The sequence below is a fragment of the Pteronotus mesoamericanus genome, unplaced genomic scaffold (genome assembly GCF_021234165.1).
Source record: "Pteronotus mesoamericanus isolate MK-2021 breed Mesoamerican mustached bat unplaced genomic scaffold, CSHL_Meso_final contig_78, whole genome shotgun sequence".
Classification (NCBI taxonomy): Eukaryota; Metazoa; Chordata; class Mammalia; order Chiroptera; family Mormoopidae; genus Pteronotus; species Pteronotus mesoamericanus.
The window spans coordinates 30,370,480-30,385,923 of NW_026555258.1; the positions used below are offsets into that span (position 1 = coordinate 30,370,480).

The following is a 15,444-nucleotide window of genomic DNA, read 5'->3' on the forward strand; positions in this document are numbered from 1 at the left end:
TAAAGGTCCTTCAGATAACTGTTTAGATATTCTTTGATGTCTACAAATGCAAAATTGAGCACAAAACCAAATTTTATATTTACTGTTTGGCAAACTACCGTTAGGTAAAATTTGTTTGTAATTACTGTTTATAAAGTATATTTGAGCCCTGGCTGGTGTGGCTCGGTTGGTTGGAGCATCATCCCACAACCAAAAGGTTGTGGATTCGTTCCCTGGTCTGGGCATGTAGGAAGGACCTATCGATGTTTCTCTCTCACAAGGATGCTTCTTTCTCTCCCTTCCTCTCTCTGTAAAAACAATGAAAAAATGTCCTTGGGTGAGGGGTGAGAGGTGAGGGGAGTATATTTGACAATATTTCTGACAGTCATGTCCTTCAAATTGACAAGATTTAAGGTAGTTTCCTGGAAGCAGATTGTGAGTTTCAGAATGAGGAAAAGACAGGATATCTAACAAGAAATCCATAACTACTAAGAAAATTTAATTCCAATTTCAGTTGACAAACCAGCAAATTCTATCAAACATTTCAAGAAAGCATAACACCACTCTTAAGGAAAATTCTCTTAAAGAATAGGACAAGAAAGAACACTCCCTATTTTATTTTCTGAGGCTAGCAAAATCTTTGTAACAAAACTTGACAAGGACATCACAAAAATGTAAAATAACAGCTCATCTCACTTAAGAATACAGATGTAAAAATTCTAAACAAAATATTGGCAAACCAAATACAACAATGTATAAAAAGGGTAATACACTAAGACATGGTGTTATTAGAAATGTGAAGTTAGTTCAACACCCAAAAACCAATCAATGTAATTCACACAGTAAACAGGAAAATCATGATTGGCTCATAGGTACAAAAAAATTGATAAAAATTAAACATCCATTTATGATAAATTTTAAACAAAGTAGAAATAAAAGAGAACTCCCTTTACTTGATAGCAAAATCTACCAAAAACCTACTGCAAACATACTGAAATGTGCAATGTTGAAAGTTTTCCAGTTTGGGGTTTTTTCCCTCAAATACAAGCAAAAGCTTATTTAAAAAGTCATAGAGATTGAAGTGAGCCAGCTGGGCTGTGTGGGTTCAGGAAACAAGTTTTAAAGGCTAAAGAAGGGCTCTTGGAACTTAGGAGAAAGTAAGGATATGCATGCCCAGGGGAAGAAGAGGGAGAGGGGTGAGCAGAGAAGGGAGAGGGGAACGTCACCAAAAGTTTTCCAGTTTTGAAATGAGAAAGAAATGCCTGTTCTGACTGTATCTGTTTAGCACTGTACCAGAGGTCCTAGCCAGTGTAGTAAATCAAGACCAAAAAAAGGAAAACACGTTGGAAAGAAAGAAATTGGACAGTTACCATTTTCTACCAATAAGATTGTACATGTAGGAAATTCAAAAGAATTACGATAACTATTAGAACTAATGATTATATATAAAATGTAGAATAAACCTAGGAACAGAAATGTGCCAGACCTCTACAGAAAACTGTGAAGCATTATGGAAAAAATTAGTGACTCAGACAATATAAGTATGCATCTTGCTAACAGATTGAAGATTCAATAGTATAAAGATATTAGCATTCTTAATTGATTTCTAGATTCAGTGCAGCCCAATCAGAATCTCAGCTATTATTGACATGTATTAAAATGGTAGAACAGACCTGGCTGGTGTGGCTTAGTGGATTGAGCACCGGCCTGTGAACCGAAAGGTCGCTGGTTTGATCCCCAGTCAGGGCACATGCCTGAGTTGTAGGCCAGGTCCTCTGTTGGGGGCGTGTGAGAGGCAACCAGTCAATGCACCTCTCACACATCAATGCTTCTCTCCCTCTCTTTCTCCTTCCCTCCCCCCTTCTCTAAATATAAATAAATAAAATCTTTAAAAAAAAGAAAAGAAAAAAGAATGGTAGGACACCACCAGGGTAGACCACCTCAGTGTCCAGACACATCTGAAAGGGCTTCAGTATTTTCCTTTTGGTAAGCAGTGTATTTGTATACAGGTTTCCTTCACTATCTTAAAGTAGAACATTGCTATGAAACCCTTTGTAAGTCAAAACGGAGTAAAGTGAAGAAGCAATTACCTTAGCACACATCTTGCTAATGCACAAAGTAAGTTGAGATGAAGCACAGGTGTCCACAGATACAGTTCAGGGCAATGGCAGCTTGCTTCTCAGATGCGCACTGCTTCTGTGACAGCTTACAGCAAAATGAATGCTGAACCCTGCTTTTTCTAAATCCTTTTCAGATTCCTTGTGGTTGATGAAAACAGGCACTAATGTAGGTCTTTCGTAAAGGCGAAATGGTATAAAGCAGGCTTCCAGAAAGTAGGGGATACCTATATTGTTATTTTAGGAGAGGAATTAAATGACTTGGCGTACCTCAGGAAGAAGTTTTTAGTTGTTGCTGCACTTATTCATTCATTCATTAGTTGCTTCTATGTGCCATAACCGAAGATTAAATCCGCAACATTGTCATATCAGGATGATGCTCTAACCAGCTGAGCTGGGCCCTAGGAAGTATTTTTAGTAGTCATTCAGTTTTCACGTCTGTTGTGAAAACCAGTTTTAAAGGACAATCTTGGAGTCAGAATTCTCAGGAAGTTCTTTTCACAAGCAACTATTCCTGTAAGTGCTGTACTGTTCCCTAGCCACATGTGGCTATTTAAGCTGATCCTGACCAATTCATTAGTTGCACTAGCCCGATGTCAGGTGCTCAGTAGCCATATGGAGCTTGTGGTTACCTTTGGATGGTGCAGATGTGAAACATTTCCATCATTGCAGAAAGTTTTATTTGACACCTCTCTAACAAGGCTTCCCATTTTTTTGGTCAGACTCCAAATAAAATTACAGGTGGAGTTGAGCAAACTGCTCTGATATAATGGGCCCCCTTAAAACTTGTAATTGGGTGTTTATAAGCAGGGTACCAGATTTTTTGGTTCAAGAAATCAATTACAGAAGAAATTGAAGTACATATTTCAAACTATCCAACCTGTAGGGGAGAGAGCATTGTTTACATCTAGGTACACTTCTTAGGTTAAGTCCTTAGTGCCCAGGTAACTATGATCTTAACTACCTGAGAAGGGTTCTCAAGGAGTTTGCCTCACAAAGGGGTGGGTATTCAGATAAACTGAAGGGTTAGGAACCCTGGAGAACTGTAATAGATTTTTGCTGCTGAGATTCAGCACTTAGGAATCTGACTCTTAGGATCGAACAGCTCCCAAATGGTCATTTCTCTCCCATTTGCCAGTTTTTCCCTTTTCCCTTTCATCACATAGCCCATATCAAAATATATAAGAAAAACTGTTTCAGGGTGATATTGTGTGAGGAAGCTTGTGTAGCTGAGATTCTGCTGGAAGATCTATACTTCTAGAGGAAGTTGTAAGGAATTCAGATGTTAAAAATTGATTGCACCGGCTACATCTAAAGGTGTGACTGAGATGTATTACTGTGTATCATGAAATGAAAAATAAAGTTGTAAAAAATTGGATGTAATCATCTCCAAATTGGCTGCTTTGTTAGACTGGCAGAGAGAGCTTTGGGGGAGGAATCAACTAATGTAACTGGGCTGCATAATGGTGGTTGGAGTTGGGGGAGGGGTTGTGTTCATAGGGGTGGTTATCTCATTCTAGCTTTCTTTTGTCCAGGAATTGTAAAAGTCTGTGATGTTACTGCTGGAACTGTGATGCATCAGTTGCTAAGCACCTGCTGTTGGTTTTCAGACTGTAGGTTTGGACCTTGGGTTAGAGTCAAACCAGCGTCCTAGTGCTGAGTCTAATATGGGAGACAAGTGTATACGAATAATTACCATATAGTGTTATACATGGAGGTTCAATGGGTCCTGCCTGGAACATCAGTTTAGTCTGATTCCCTAATTTTGTACTGGAAGCAGCTGAGGCCTAAACTGGGCACTAGACTGTTTAAGTAACGTCAAAAGAACTAGAACCTGCCCGCCCCCCGCCTCCCATTGGACCATTGTAAAATATCACCATCCTTGAAAACATCAAATTCCTGTCTGCTTAATGCTCACTCAGTTCTTTCATAATGTCCCCTTGACTGCCCGTCCTTCCTCCGATACCACTTAACTATCTTTTCCTTGTATTTATTGTGCTTTTATGGAAGGTCTTCCTGTTTTTTAGATCTTGAACATGATAAGGTCACCCAGCTGGCTTCGATCTGTGTATCTATCTCATTTCCCATCTTTACCACGGTCTGATTGTCACATTTTAAATCAAACCTTATAGTCGGACAAGTGTTTGAACCTGCTTGCTCTATTGTGAGACACCTTGCCTCTACATCAATAACAATCCCTCAGGCCACATGACTTCGTATTGTGCATTTGAGTGAGGTCAGTTACTGTTTTAACTGATGAGTTTTGGAGGTGGGAGGCACAGACAAGCAGCAACAATTTAGAGGAGTGTACGAATTGGGAAACACAGCCTCTCCGACGTCCTAGGTCTCTTTGGCCGAGGTGAGCAGCGCTACAGGCTATGTTGCCGGAACTAGTCTGTGTCGGGTGCCTGGAAGAGCGCAGCCCCGCCCTGCCCCCTACCCTGCGGGCGGAAACAAAGGGGGCTCGGTGCGAGGCCCAGCTGTTGGGGAAAGAGGCCGAATGCCTGCATCTCCCTCTGCGCACGTTAGGTTTGTTTCGGCAACGGGGCGGGGCCGGGGTGGACCACAATCAAGAAGTGGGAGGGCCGCTTGTTGGCGCATCACGGGGCCTAGTGGCGAGGGGCGTCGCCTGCGCGCGCAGCGGAGAGTAGTGCGCCGGCGCGCAGTGAGCCTGGTCTTCCAGCACAGTGGCGGGGTGCACCGGGGCGGGGTCCCTCGTGCAGTGGTGCGGGGCGGGGTGGCGGTCCAGGCGGTTAGGGCGCGGGGGCGGAGAGAATGGAGCCCCCGAGGCGCTAGCCGACTGTGTCAGCTCTGGGTGTGCAGCCGTCGTTTCCTGGCGCGGCCCGTGTGATGGTACCAGGAGGAAGGAAGCGTCGTGACAGCGCCTCGGTCGGAGCCCTGGTTCCGGGGGTGAGGAGGCCCGGGGACGAGGGATCTGGCGAGCTGGCCGCTGGCTGGGCGAGTGGTCACAATAGGAGGCGACGTGCCAGCAAGGAGCTGCGGGAGCAGCCCCGCAGGGCGGAGCCTTTCCTCGCAGGTACTGGGAGCCGGCCGTTGGTTCCCGCGCTAGGGCAGGAAGAGCTGAGCCGCAGGCCCTTGGGAGGTTGCGGGGCCGCACTCGGAGGCCGGGCGAAGGTGTGGTTGTCCAGTGTTCGGTGGGATGCGGCCCGGCCGCCCGGTGTTCTTTGTTTCCCGGGCGGCGCCGAGGAGGAGCGGGCACAGCCAGCGGGAGCGCCGGCCGGCTGCCGCCTGGCAGATGGCCTCGCTCTCTGGCTCCCTCCCTTTTTGCCAAGGCGCAGGTGAAATGATGTCACCCAGGAGAACGCGGAACCAGTCGGAAAGGGTCCTCTCTCGCCTTCTCCTGTTGCCTCGGATTTCTGGACAGGCTGAGTTTTGTTCTCAGGGAATCAAAGTTTTTCCTTTCAGGGCTGAAGAATGAGAGAGGTTGGTTTTGAACCAGGAGTTTCTAAAATTAATGAGTGCCAAAGTTTTTATTTTCGTGTGTAGGACTTGTAAGGGACCTCGCTTTTTCTTTGTGCTTCAAAAATGACATATAATGTTATTCAGTAAAAGTTGGGTATGATATTTCTTCATTGTAAATACAAACGCGAATACTTACAGCATCATATGTGTTCTTTTCTTTAAGGAGGAGCACTCAATGAACGAAAATTTAAGTATATTCTTTTTAAAGTCCTGTTTGGCCTTGATTGCAGTATGGGTAATACATTTACCACATAATTCCTTTAAATAGCAAACAACTGGTAACTAGGCTTACATTTTTAAAAAATCCATTCATGCAGTTTTTAAGAAATCAAAACTAAGGATCTAGGGACAGTTGGAGTCAAAATAAAAATTATTTTAGTTTTTGGAGAACATTGTCTAATAGCAGTTGGACTTACGGAAGTAAAATAGACGAACAGATATAAGTATCAGATCCATTGCACTAAAGCTGAAACATCAATCAGAAGATGAAATTGGTAACTGGATTTTTAAGGGGGAATTTTATCGCTTCATATACCCTTTTCTCCAGTGTTTGCTGGCTTATAACTTTAATGGCATAATACATTTCACTTTTAGAAAACCTATTAAACCTTAAATTTGTCTATCGTAGAGCTTCAATTTTAGTTGATTTCCATATTTTCTATGATACTCGTTTCTAAGAATTTATGTCCTTTTAGAAGCTTTATTGAATCAGTTTTGCCATAGACTAGTCATGTGGGCCTCAAATCCTCATCTGTAAAATGTGAGAGTTGGATTTAAGTGATTTTTGTGGTTTCGCACTTTTGACGTCTTTTGTGACTCTAGAAGGCAGTTTGTGTTTCAGAACTTGTGAAAGTTCACGTACCCACCTCTGTTTTTATAGCTAAATTAAGTTGGCAGATGTTAATCTGAGTAAATATTGGGAATTTACTAGAGCAGCCTGATCTTTGATGAAGGGTGGACAGAGGATGGCATAGTTAGATATCACTGAGTCTGTTAGCATCATAATGTAGAGTGTAGTTCTACTGTCTCTCTGTCAACAGCTTTGGATCAGGCTTTTAATTACATTTTATTTGTGCTCATTTTTTATTTTTTTCCCAAGGTTATGAGTGGGAAGCATGAGTATTAAAAAAATCCTTACATAAAAATCTCTGAAATGCTTTATCAGCAAGGGAAGATTATTGGTCAAGATTACCTTCTACTTCCAGTCTTTACTTCTTTTTCTCTGTTTGTGCTGCCCCAGTTTTGTTTAGGCTGCCACCATTTTGTAATTTGTTTTGTTGGAAAGGTAGTTTTTGATTAGTCCCATGATTGTTTTGTAGTGTCTGCTTTTATATATATATAGTTACTGATTTGATGGTTGTTTTCCTATTAATTACCTCTGTGTATTTTCACTTCTGTTCTACTTTGGTTAATTCATGGCCTGCTTTATTTGAGAGTGTACAGATTGTAAACACATTTGAATGCTGTAGTTCTAGTTCATTCAGCAAATGTTAAATTCCTAATGTCATTACCAGCCTAATGTCTGTCTGGAGGAGATCAAGGAAATATTCGAACTCTGTATACTAAATTAACTAGTGAGAAATCTGAGCAAGTAGATAGAAAGTAGCTCTTCACATCCCCCCCCCCCCCCAAATAACTTTTCATGTTCCTTTTTAAAGTATTTAAACACTTTACCTTCTCTGCTCTATTTGGGCACATTACCTCTAATCCCCTCTGTTAGGGGGGGACTTACTGTCTTTATTTTTCATTGCTGCTGAATTGTCGCACTAGACTAAATCTTTTTGAGGGCAGTTACTATTTCTTTTTTTCATTGTATTCACAGCATGTAGCACATGGTAGACATACAATGAATATTTGAATGAATTATGATTTTTATTTAATAAGAATCAGAGAGAGCTCAGTCACACTTCATCTTTTCAAATACACACACAAATAATTTTTGTATTCATTTGGACTGGATGTTTTCAAATCCATGTAATTCTTACAACTAAATCTTTTGAGAGGAGATATTGTAGAACAATCTACTAAGAGGTTACCAGCCTAAGTAAAAAGATTTTAGATACCACTTCCTTGAGGGGAGAATAATCTTTGTGCAGGCAAATGTGGATAGTGGAATGGAAGGAAGGAAACAGTTTATTAAAAGAATGTGTAACTCTTACTTTTCTTAATCTTTATGTCCACCTCTTCAATACACATAATGGTTAGAGACTCCTTAAGTTGCATATGCCACCCTTCTCCCCTTCCCATTTAATTTTAGGACTTTGGGATAGAGGCAGGGGTATAGTGGAGCCTATCAGCTGCTCTTGCCAACCTGGCTCTGCTCTTCCAGAAAGACATGGGCACTTAACTCAAGAATGGGAGTGGTAATTTGTTTTTAAAAATGATTGCCCCAGTGCTGGACAGTAATAATCTTTCCCTGGTATGTAGGATCAGTTCTTGAATGATTTAAGGATGCATAATAGTTCACCAAGCACAGATACCATAATCTTACTTAACAAATACTTATTTGTTCTAAATTGTTGCTCTTAATGCGTTGTGATGAAAATATTTCACATATGGTTTTTCCAACATTTTGTAGTATAACCTGAATTTATCAGAGGAAGGATTACTGATTTCACACTTTTGAATGGTTAATAAAACCTATGTGATTACTTCCCAGGTGATTAACATTTGTCATCACAAAAGCAGTGAGGCCATTTGAAATTTTAGATAATTTGGATTTGACCTTTTCGTTTTTAGGTATCCAGACTTGTACCTACAAGAGTAAGGGATTTGAAGTAAACATTGAGCACCTGGCTCCTCATCTTTTGTTTTGTTTTTTTCCCTTCTATTAGGCTATGAGTTGAGTGCTGCTGACCCGTTGGTATTATTATAACAAGTAACGGAGAACTTTTTTTTTCTTTTTCCCCCTTTTCTGGAAAGTAACATGTCTATTTTGGAGAAGGCTGTTCGGACCTTTGAGCAATTTATTTTGTAGGAAGCACATTATTTGTTTAATACTGGCCTAAATGTCATACACCTGCATATCCTGTGCCTCACCTCTGTGAGAAAAATGTAGCTGAGTGAAGAAGGAAGCTGTGATCAGAAGCTATTTTGGAGGAAGCAAGTTCTGGCATAATATCTGGACCTAAGTCCTATGCTATTTTTAGCACAATAACTGATAATAATTACTACACTCTCCAAGACAAAAGGTTAAATTCTTGGTTATATTATGGTTACCAAGATAGGGAAAGGCCACAGTAAACAAAAGATTTCCTAAAATAGTAATGTGTTGCTCAAAAGGTAAAATCGTTTTACATAACTTTAGTTTTGTGAAACATTGATTTTCTCAGTTATGTTGGCGGATTAGTCATACAATTATATGTAAATAAATTTTTAAAAAATGAGAGGTGTGTGAGTTGCAGGTTTAATTCCATCTCAGGAATATTCTCTTGGCATGAATTTTTAAATATTAGTTGCATTCTGAGAGAAGACTGAAGTTGCCATGTCTGTAATATTCAAAAGTTGCCAGGTTAGAGAAAAATAGAATTGTATCAACTTCAGATGTAGTATAACCTCAGTAATTTTAACAGGGAAAATCAGGGCAGTAGTGGAAATTTATGTCAGAAAAAATTTAAAAGGAAACATATTTTAAAATACTTAATATAGCTTTAAGTAGGCTTCGTAGAATAGTTGGTAGTTACTAATCCAACTACATTATAAAAAGGAATGTTACTTTTAAAATTCTTAAAGTACAAGGTGATTTGTTTAGTGGGCTCAGTATGAACCTTAGAGGCGATAGGCTTGGCTTTAAATTCTGTGATATTTGAGATGTGTGGGTTTTAAGTCGGTCAGCCCTGACCTGGAGTATATAAAGATCAGAGAGCCCAGTGCAGTTCATGGCAGGAAGTTAGCTATTAGAAGATGGAGATTTTAAAAGCTGCTATATTGCTTGAAGATGTTTTCATTTATTTTTCCTAATTAAATTAATACAGCTAAAATTCTGGAGAAGACACTCTTGAGTGCGGTTCAACAGTTTTTATTTATACACACACACAGTGTGTGTGTGTTTTCTGTTGTGTTAAAACTACCACAAATTTAGTAACTTAAAACAAGTCTGTTACATGGATCAGGAGTCCTGGTATCGGTTAGCTGTAGGGCTCTCTGTTTAAGTTCTTACCTGATAGGGGCTGTGATTTCATCAGAGACTTGATGTCCTTTCCACTTTCACTGGTTGTTCGTATAATATGATTCTTGTGATTGTAGGACTGAGGGTCCCCCATTTTCTTAAACTGCCTGGTGGCCATTCTCAGCTCCTAGAGTGCCACCAGGTCTCCCACATGGCCCCCTTAATGTGCCTCTTCACAGCAGAGCAGCTCGGTCTCCAAGTTTGACAGAAGAATCTCTTTGGGAAGTGCTCTGTTTCTCTTTTGAGAGCTTTCTTTGATTAAGTCCAGCCTACCCAGGATAATCTTCCCTTTGTGATTAACTCAAACCAACTTGGAATTTTAATTACATCTGAAAATCCCTTCACCAGAGGTGAAGGGATTTATATAATTTAGGTCATGTGATTAACCTACTCATGGGAATAAAATTTACTGTATTTATAGTCCTACCCATACATATTACACAGATGTTACACCAGAGGTGGGAATCTTGGAGACCATCTTAGAATTCTCGCAGAGCATTCGTGTATGATTTTATCTTATCTAGTGGGGGAATCTGGTTTTGCTCAAACCCATCTATCATGTTTGTCCCAGATCTATATTAACTACAGGAATTGAATGTAGCTTTTCTCCATTGTATTGTGTTTGCCCTCCTTTTTTATAGACAAATGGAGCTTCTGACCAAAGGACATTGCAGGTAGGAGAGGAATGTGTTTCAAAATTGTTAACTGGCCATAGTGGCCAGGGTTTACCAGTTTCTTAAGTTTTCAAAGGAACAGAGAATTAAGGAGAGGAAACCTGACCCTCTGGTTCTGTTTCCTCAGCCAGCTACGTGTACAAGTAGTTTGTAAGAGTGCTATTCATACAGACTGATTTAGGTATGCTAGTTGAAGGCAGATGGCCTTATTAAACTCTTTAAGGTACTTTGCAGATTATACGCTTGAGAAGATTGCAAAAAGATATGAAACCGACAAAGGAACAGATTGCTTTGAGAGAGAATTGCTTAAGTGGTAAAAAAGGAGGGGAAAAGCACTTAGATTGAGTGAGAAGTCAGGAATGTGAAATACATATTTTCATATGATTTTTTTCCTTACTCTTACCCTCAAATAAACCCAAGGCTCCTACCTCTAGTTTTTTCCTATACTGTGACATTTAAAACATTACCCTATAGTTGACTGCTGACATTGTTCCCCCCCCCCCCCCCACCACATGAATAAGCTTTTTGAGGGTGGGATTTGTTTTGTGTTCCTTCCTAACAACTCTTTGCTTATAGGTGGGAGTCACTAAATACTCCTTGATTCCACAACTCGAACTTCACGATAGGGGCAAAGGATGTTAGCACATTCATGTTTGTAGTGCAGAGATAAGCGTTAAGTTCACGTTCGTAACATATTGTGTAGGAGAACTAATGAATTCTAAAGTTATTGCCCTCAAGTGTTTTGCTTTTTCTCCTAGGAAGATCTTTGGAAACAGTTACATTCTTCCCAACAGGCATGGTTATCTATTTACCAGGCTCATAGCAAACCAGAAACAAATTTATAAAGGAAGTTTATTATAGCAGGATTATTAATATATAACATGCCACTTCATCATCTGTTTCTGCTCTTCTCTCTGGCTACTTCCTTACTGACCAGCTACGCGGAACATTTAGCAGTTTCCTGACTAGACTGCTTGTCTCTTGACAGTTATCCCTCCCTAGCATCTGGTACCTGCCATTATCATAGAAGGATGACACTCTATATTGTACAGCGATATGCTTTTCTTTTTTATAGCATACAGTTCCTGAAGGTAGGAAACTGTGACTTTGGTTTTTTTGTTTGTTTTTTTGTTTTGTTTTGGTGTAGTGCCTGTTACAGAATAAACACTTACATAAGGGGATGAATGAGGCAGTGAAGTCCTAGAAACAAGATAGCCTCGGAGCACATGGTCTTCGGTGTAGGAACAGGCAAGTCTACAAACCCTCACCCCCAAAGGCATTTCACGCCACAGCTAGTGGAACAGGTGATGCTCATGATGTCCTTGATTTGAAATGGTACAGATTAAGTATATTTATATGAGCTTAAGGGGATTAACCTGCAACCAAGTCATGCATTTAAAACACGCAGTCATTTACTTCAAGGCTTACGAGCTGGTCTCTCATTCCTTAGGAAAGTTTTGCTAGGTTTTGTGTTGAATAGAGGTGAGATCACAATGGTTGCGGCGCGCACGTGCATGCGTGCATGTTTTAATGCCTATGATCTCTCTAGAAATTTTGCCACAAATGTTCTGAAATTTCTCATCTTCCTTTGCACAATCATTTGGAAGGTTAACTAAAAAAAATGAGAAAAGGTACTGATCTTAGTTCAGGTGGACCCTTATTTTTCACTAAATAAGATATATAACTGTTACCTCAGGTTTTCTAAGCATAAGGTCTTGTCTGTATCATTTAGGATTTCAGAATTAGTAGTAGCAACAGAAAAGATATCAATAGAAATTACAAGAGAAAAATAGGAAGGAGTTTGTGTTTTTGAACAGCACTGTTTTACCTTAAAAGTTTTTGTGAGAGATCCATTGCCAGAGGCAGCCTTTCCCATCCATACCTTTGTTTTGATGTTTAATTTTTAATTTCTTTCCAGTTTCTGCTAAATCAAAAACCTAGAAAACCCAGACTGTCCTTCATAGGCATGATTCGCCACATTGGTGCAGCTAGCCATGAACTATCCTTTTCTTCTCCCTCTTTTTCCCAGATAACTCCCGGGGCCAATTCAGCACCTCTACATGGCCATCCTAACAAGGTGATTTGTGAAAGGGTGAGACTTCAGAGCCTGTTCCCTCTCCTCCCAAGTGATAAGAACACTACCGTTCAAGAGGATGCTCACTTCAAAGCTTTCTTCCAGGTTCTTATATATTTACCCTTTCCCTATGCAGGGCTGAAAGTCACACGATAACATTCTAGGTTGTTTCTAGGAAGGCTTGAAACAAAACTCTCACTATCTTCCTTCTTCTTTTCTGTTACATATGGGAATAAGTATTCTTCTTAGAGGACTTCCTTAATAAAACTTTTTCAACCAGCTTTTCTGAAGAATGTCTTCTCTTGAGCTGCTGTTTATTTTTTGACCACTTAATATTCTTGTTTTCTATCTTTTGGTCTGAATCACTTGTCCTAATGAGCCAAGTTCTGTAGGAAAGTAGAAGATACTACAGATTATGGTAAATTGTGTAGGAGAGGAAAAAGGGAAGCATGTAAGGTATTTTTTAAAGCCATCACTACTTACTTGCTTAGTGCCTGGAGTTAAGTAGTAATGCATATTTCAGAGAGAAAACATGGTTACTTGCCTTTAATGACTTTTGATATCTGTGGGTAAAATAGGATTAAAATTTTTGTTACATATTAAATGAATAAATGAAAATGAGATGTGAATGGACTGAAATATCATTACATTATTAACAGTCAAGATTACTAGGATATGCTCACATAAATCATTACTAAAGTTTTACTCCCTTAATCCATAGTTACCACAAAGGAAACTGTTACAGAATTGCTTCTTGGATGCTAGGGTTTTTCCCACTAATGTATTTGTACATGTGTATATAAACTTGAAGTAGAGAGAGTTGCTAACCAAGGCTAGAACTTTGAGATAGAGCCAGCTCATTTTCTGTTTGTGTGGGAGTGACAGGTTGTAGCTTGGGACTAGTTTTGAAAGAGGAATGCTTGTGACACATACACTGGAGATGAGGAATTTCTGAGGCTACTTGTGTAGGTGATTCAGGATTCTTCTATCTGATAGTCCTTGTTGGAATCTGTGCTGGGTTCTCTATTTTGCATGTTTCATCTCCCTCTTTTGTTTTTAACCCTCATAATAAACTAATCATGAGTGGTTTTCTAGATGAAGAAGTAGACTGGGAAAAGCACACTGAGATACCCAATTACGTATCTATAGTTATTAGCAGAGCAGAGACTCAAATCCAGCTTTCACTATTTTTTATGTATATCTGCCCACTTACTACTGTCTAGATATCAATAAGTACTTCTTTAAACACAGTGCAGTACATGTTAAGAGACATAGTTGTCTGTATTGAATTAAATGCCATTTTTGATGTAGCATTACCATGTGATACCTTGATTCTTAGTAGTACATCAATATAATATAGCTAAGGAAAAACTGACTTAGTACCTTCAATTACAGCCACCAGTAAACAGTTACTTGATGTTTTCTGTTTTCTTTACAGTTTGAGCCTTCAGGCTTTCACTCAACATTGAACTTTAAATTCAGAGAACTGCCAAATGCAGTAGATTTAAACCCATGTTTTGAAAATAAAGGATTTTTTATTTGGGTGTTGCAAAAAGGTGAAAGATATTGTTAACTTTTTATTTATAGTCCTAATTTAACTTGCATCTTACCTTGGTCTGTACCTTGGTCTAACTGTAGAACCAGGTCCTCACTATACTTTGCCCCCAAGAGAGACTGGAGATTTTCTTTGCCCATTTACTGCCCTCCCACTGTTCTGCATGAAGCAAAGTAGTAAATCCTTCTCACATCCCCTTTGAGATACTGTCAGGATACCTTCAACTAATTGATGCCAAAATTAGATGTGATTTCTTAGTTCTGATTAAGCTTCTCATCCTTATAAAACTTAGTTGCCACATTAAAAAGAGAACCTACCCAGTCGTGTCCTGTCCTCAGAAACTTATTTCCTTAATGTATTCATGTTTTCTTATTCTTGGCTTACCCCCAAGTTCCTTCTCTCCCAGCTCTTTCTTCTTTTCCTTCCCTTTGGAATACTTCATTTTAAACAGACTCACCTTCCTCTTCCATTTTTTTCTTAAAGCACCTCTACTTCCTTATTGTAGTTGAAACTGGTATCTTCCCTGAGGACGTTTTCCCTGCAGTCTTCTCTAGGGGAAAAGAAATTACTGATTTTTCCCACTTCAAGCATGGGATTGGATATGTGGTTAATAAGTGGGATGGTTACAGAAGAGAAGCAAAGTGTTCATATTCTCCTGGATCCATGTTTCCAACCACGATCTTTGGAACAGAAAGCTCATCTTGGTTTTGATCTCTTTTTGTCATTCATCTTAGCTGTTTTATCAGTTTTGTCACTGTCTTTGTTTATTGAAGACTTTTGCATTTAGCTTCTTTTTTATTTGCTTGCTTTATATTGTATTATTCCTAGTATCTTCCCAATTTTGCATGATTTCTACCTTTAAATAATGAAATATTTCATATGCAAGCAATAAAGTATAATACAGACACATACATATTTTCTGGAAAACATAAAAACAAAAAACATACCATCCAGCTTGGAACTCAACTGTTATTAATATTTTTGAAGCTTCCATGTGGCCTTCCATATTATGTCTACCTGCTTTCCCATACCTGTGCCTTGGGTAGATGTCTGCTGAATTTTGTGTTTAGTATCCCTTGCTTTTCTACAATGTCTTACCACGTACAGCATCCCTCAATACTTTACTGTTTAGTTTCAGAACTGTCATTTTTGAGATTCATTTGTACTGATGCATGTGGCTGTGTAAATGCTGCTTTCAGTATCCATTTATTGTATGACCATACTGTAGTTTATCCCCTTTCACTTTGATGGGCATTTGGGTAGTTCCAGTTTTTTGCTATTACTGCAAGCAGTGCTGCCATGAATATGCTTGTATGTTTCCTGGTGTACATATAGTTGGTATTTTAATGTTTCTGTAAAAATGATAGCTTTATATTTATTGCTCAGAGTTTTCT

At 39.4% G+C, this 15,444-nt stretch overlaps 1 protein-coding gene across 3 annotated transcripts in view; it reads left to right on the forward strand.

Annotated features, from left to right (window-relative positions):
- Nucleotides 1–15,444, forward strand: part of RNF38 (ring finger protein 38) — a 121,889-nt gene that overhangs the window by 63,907 nt on the left and 42,538 nt on the right. Inside the window, exons 1-2 of one of the 3 annotated variants that reach the window (XM_054584650.1) lie at nt 5,026–5,133; nt 12,451–12,600. The exons of 1 other annotated variant lie outside the window; for it this stretch is intronic. The gene's annotated coding sequence lies outside the window, so the exon portion shown is untranslated. Of the gene's footprint in view, nt 1–4,836; nt 5,134–12,450; nt 12,601–15,444 lie in introns of those variants that run through there. One more of the 3 variants, XM_054584649.1, reaches the window with a different exon arrangement.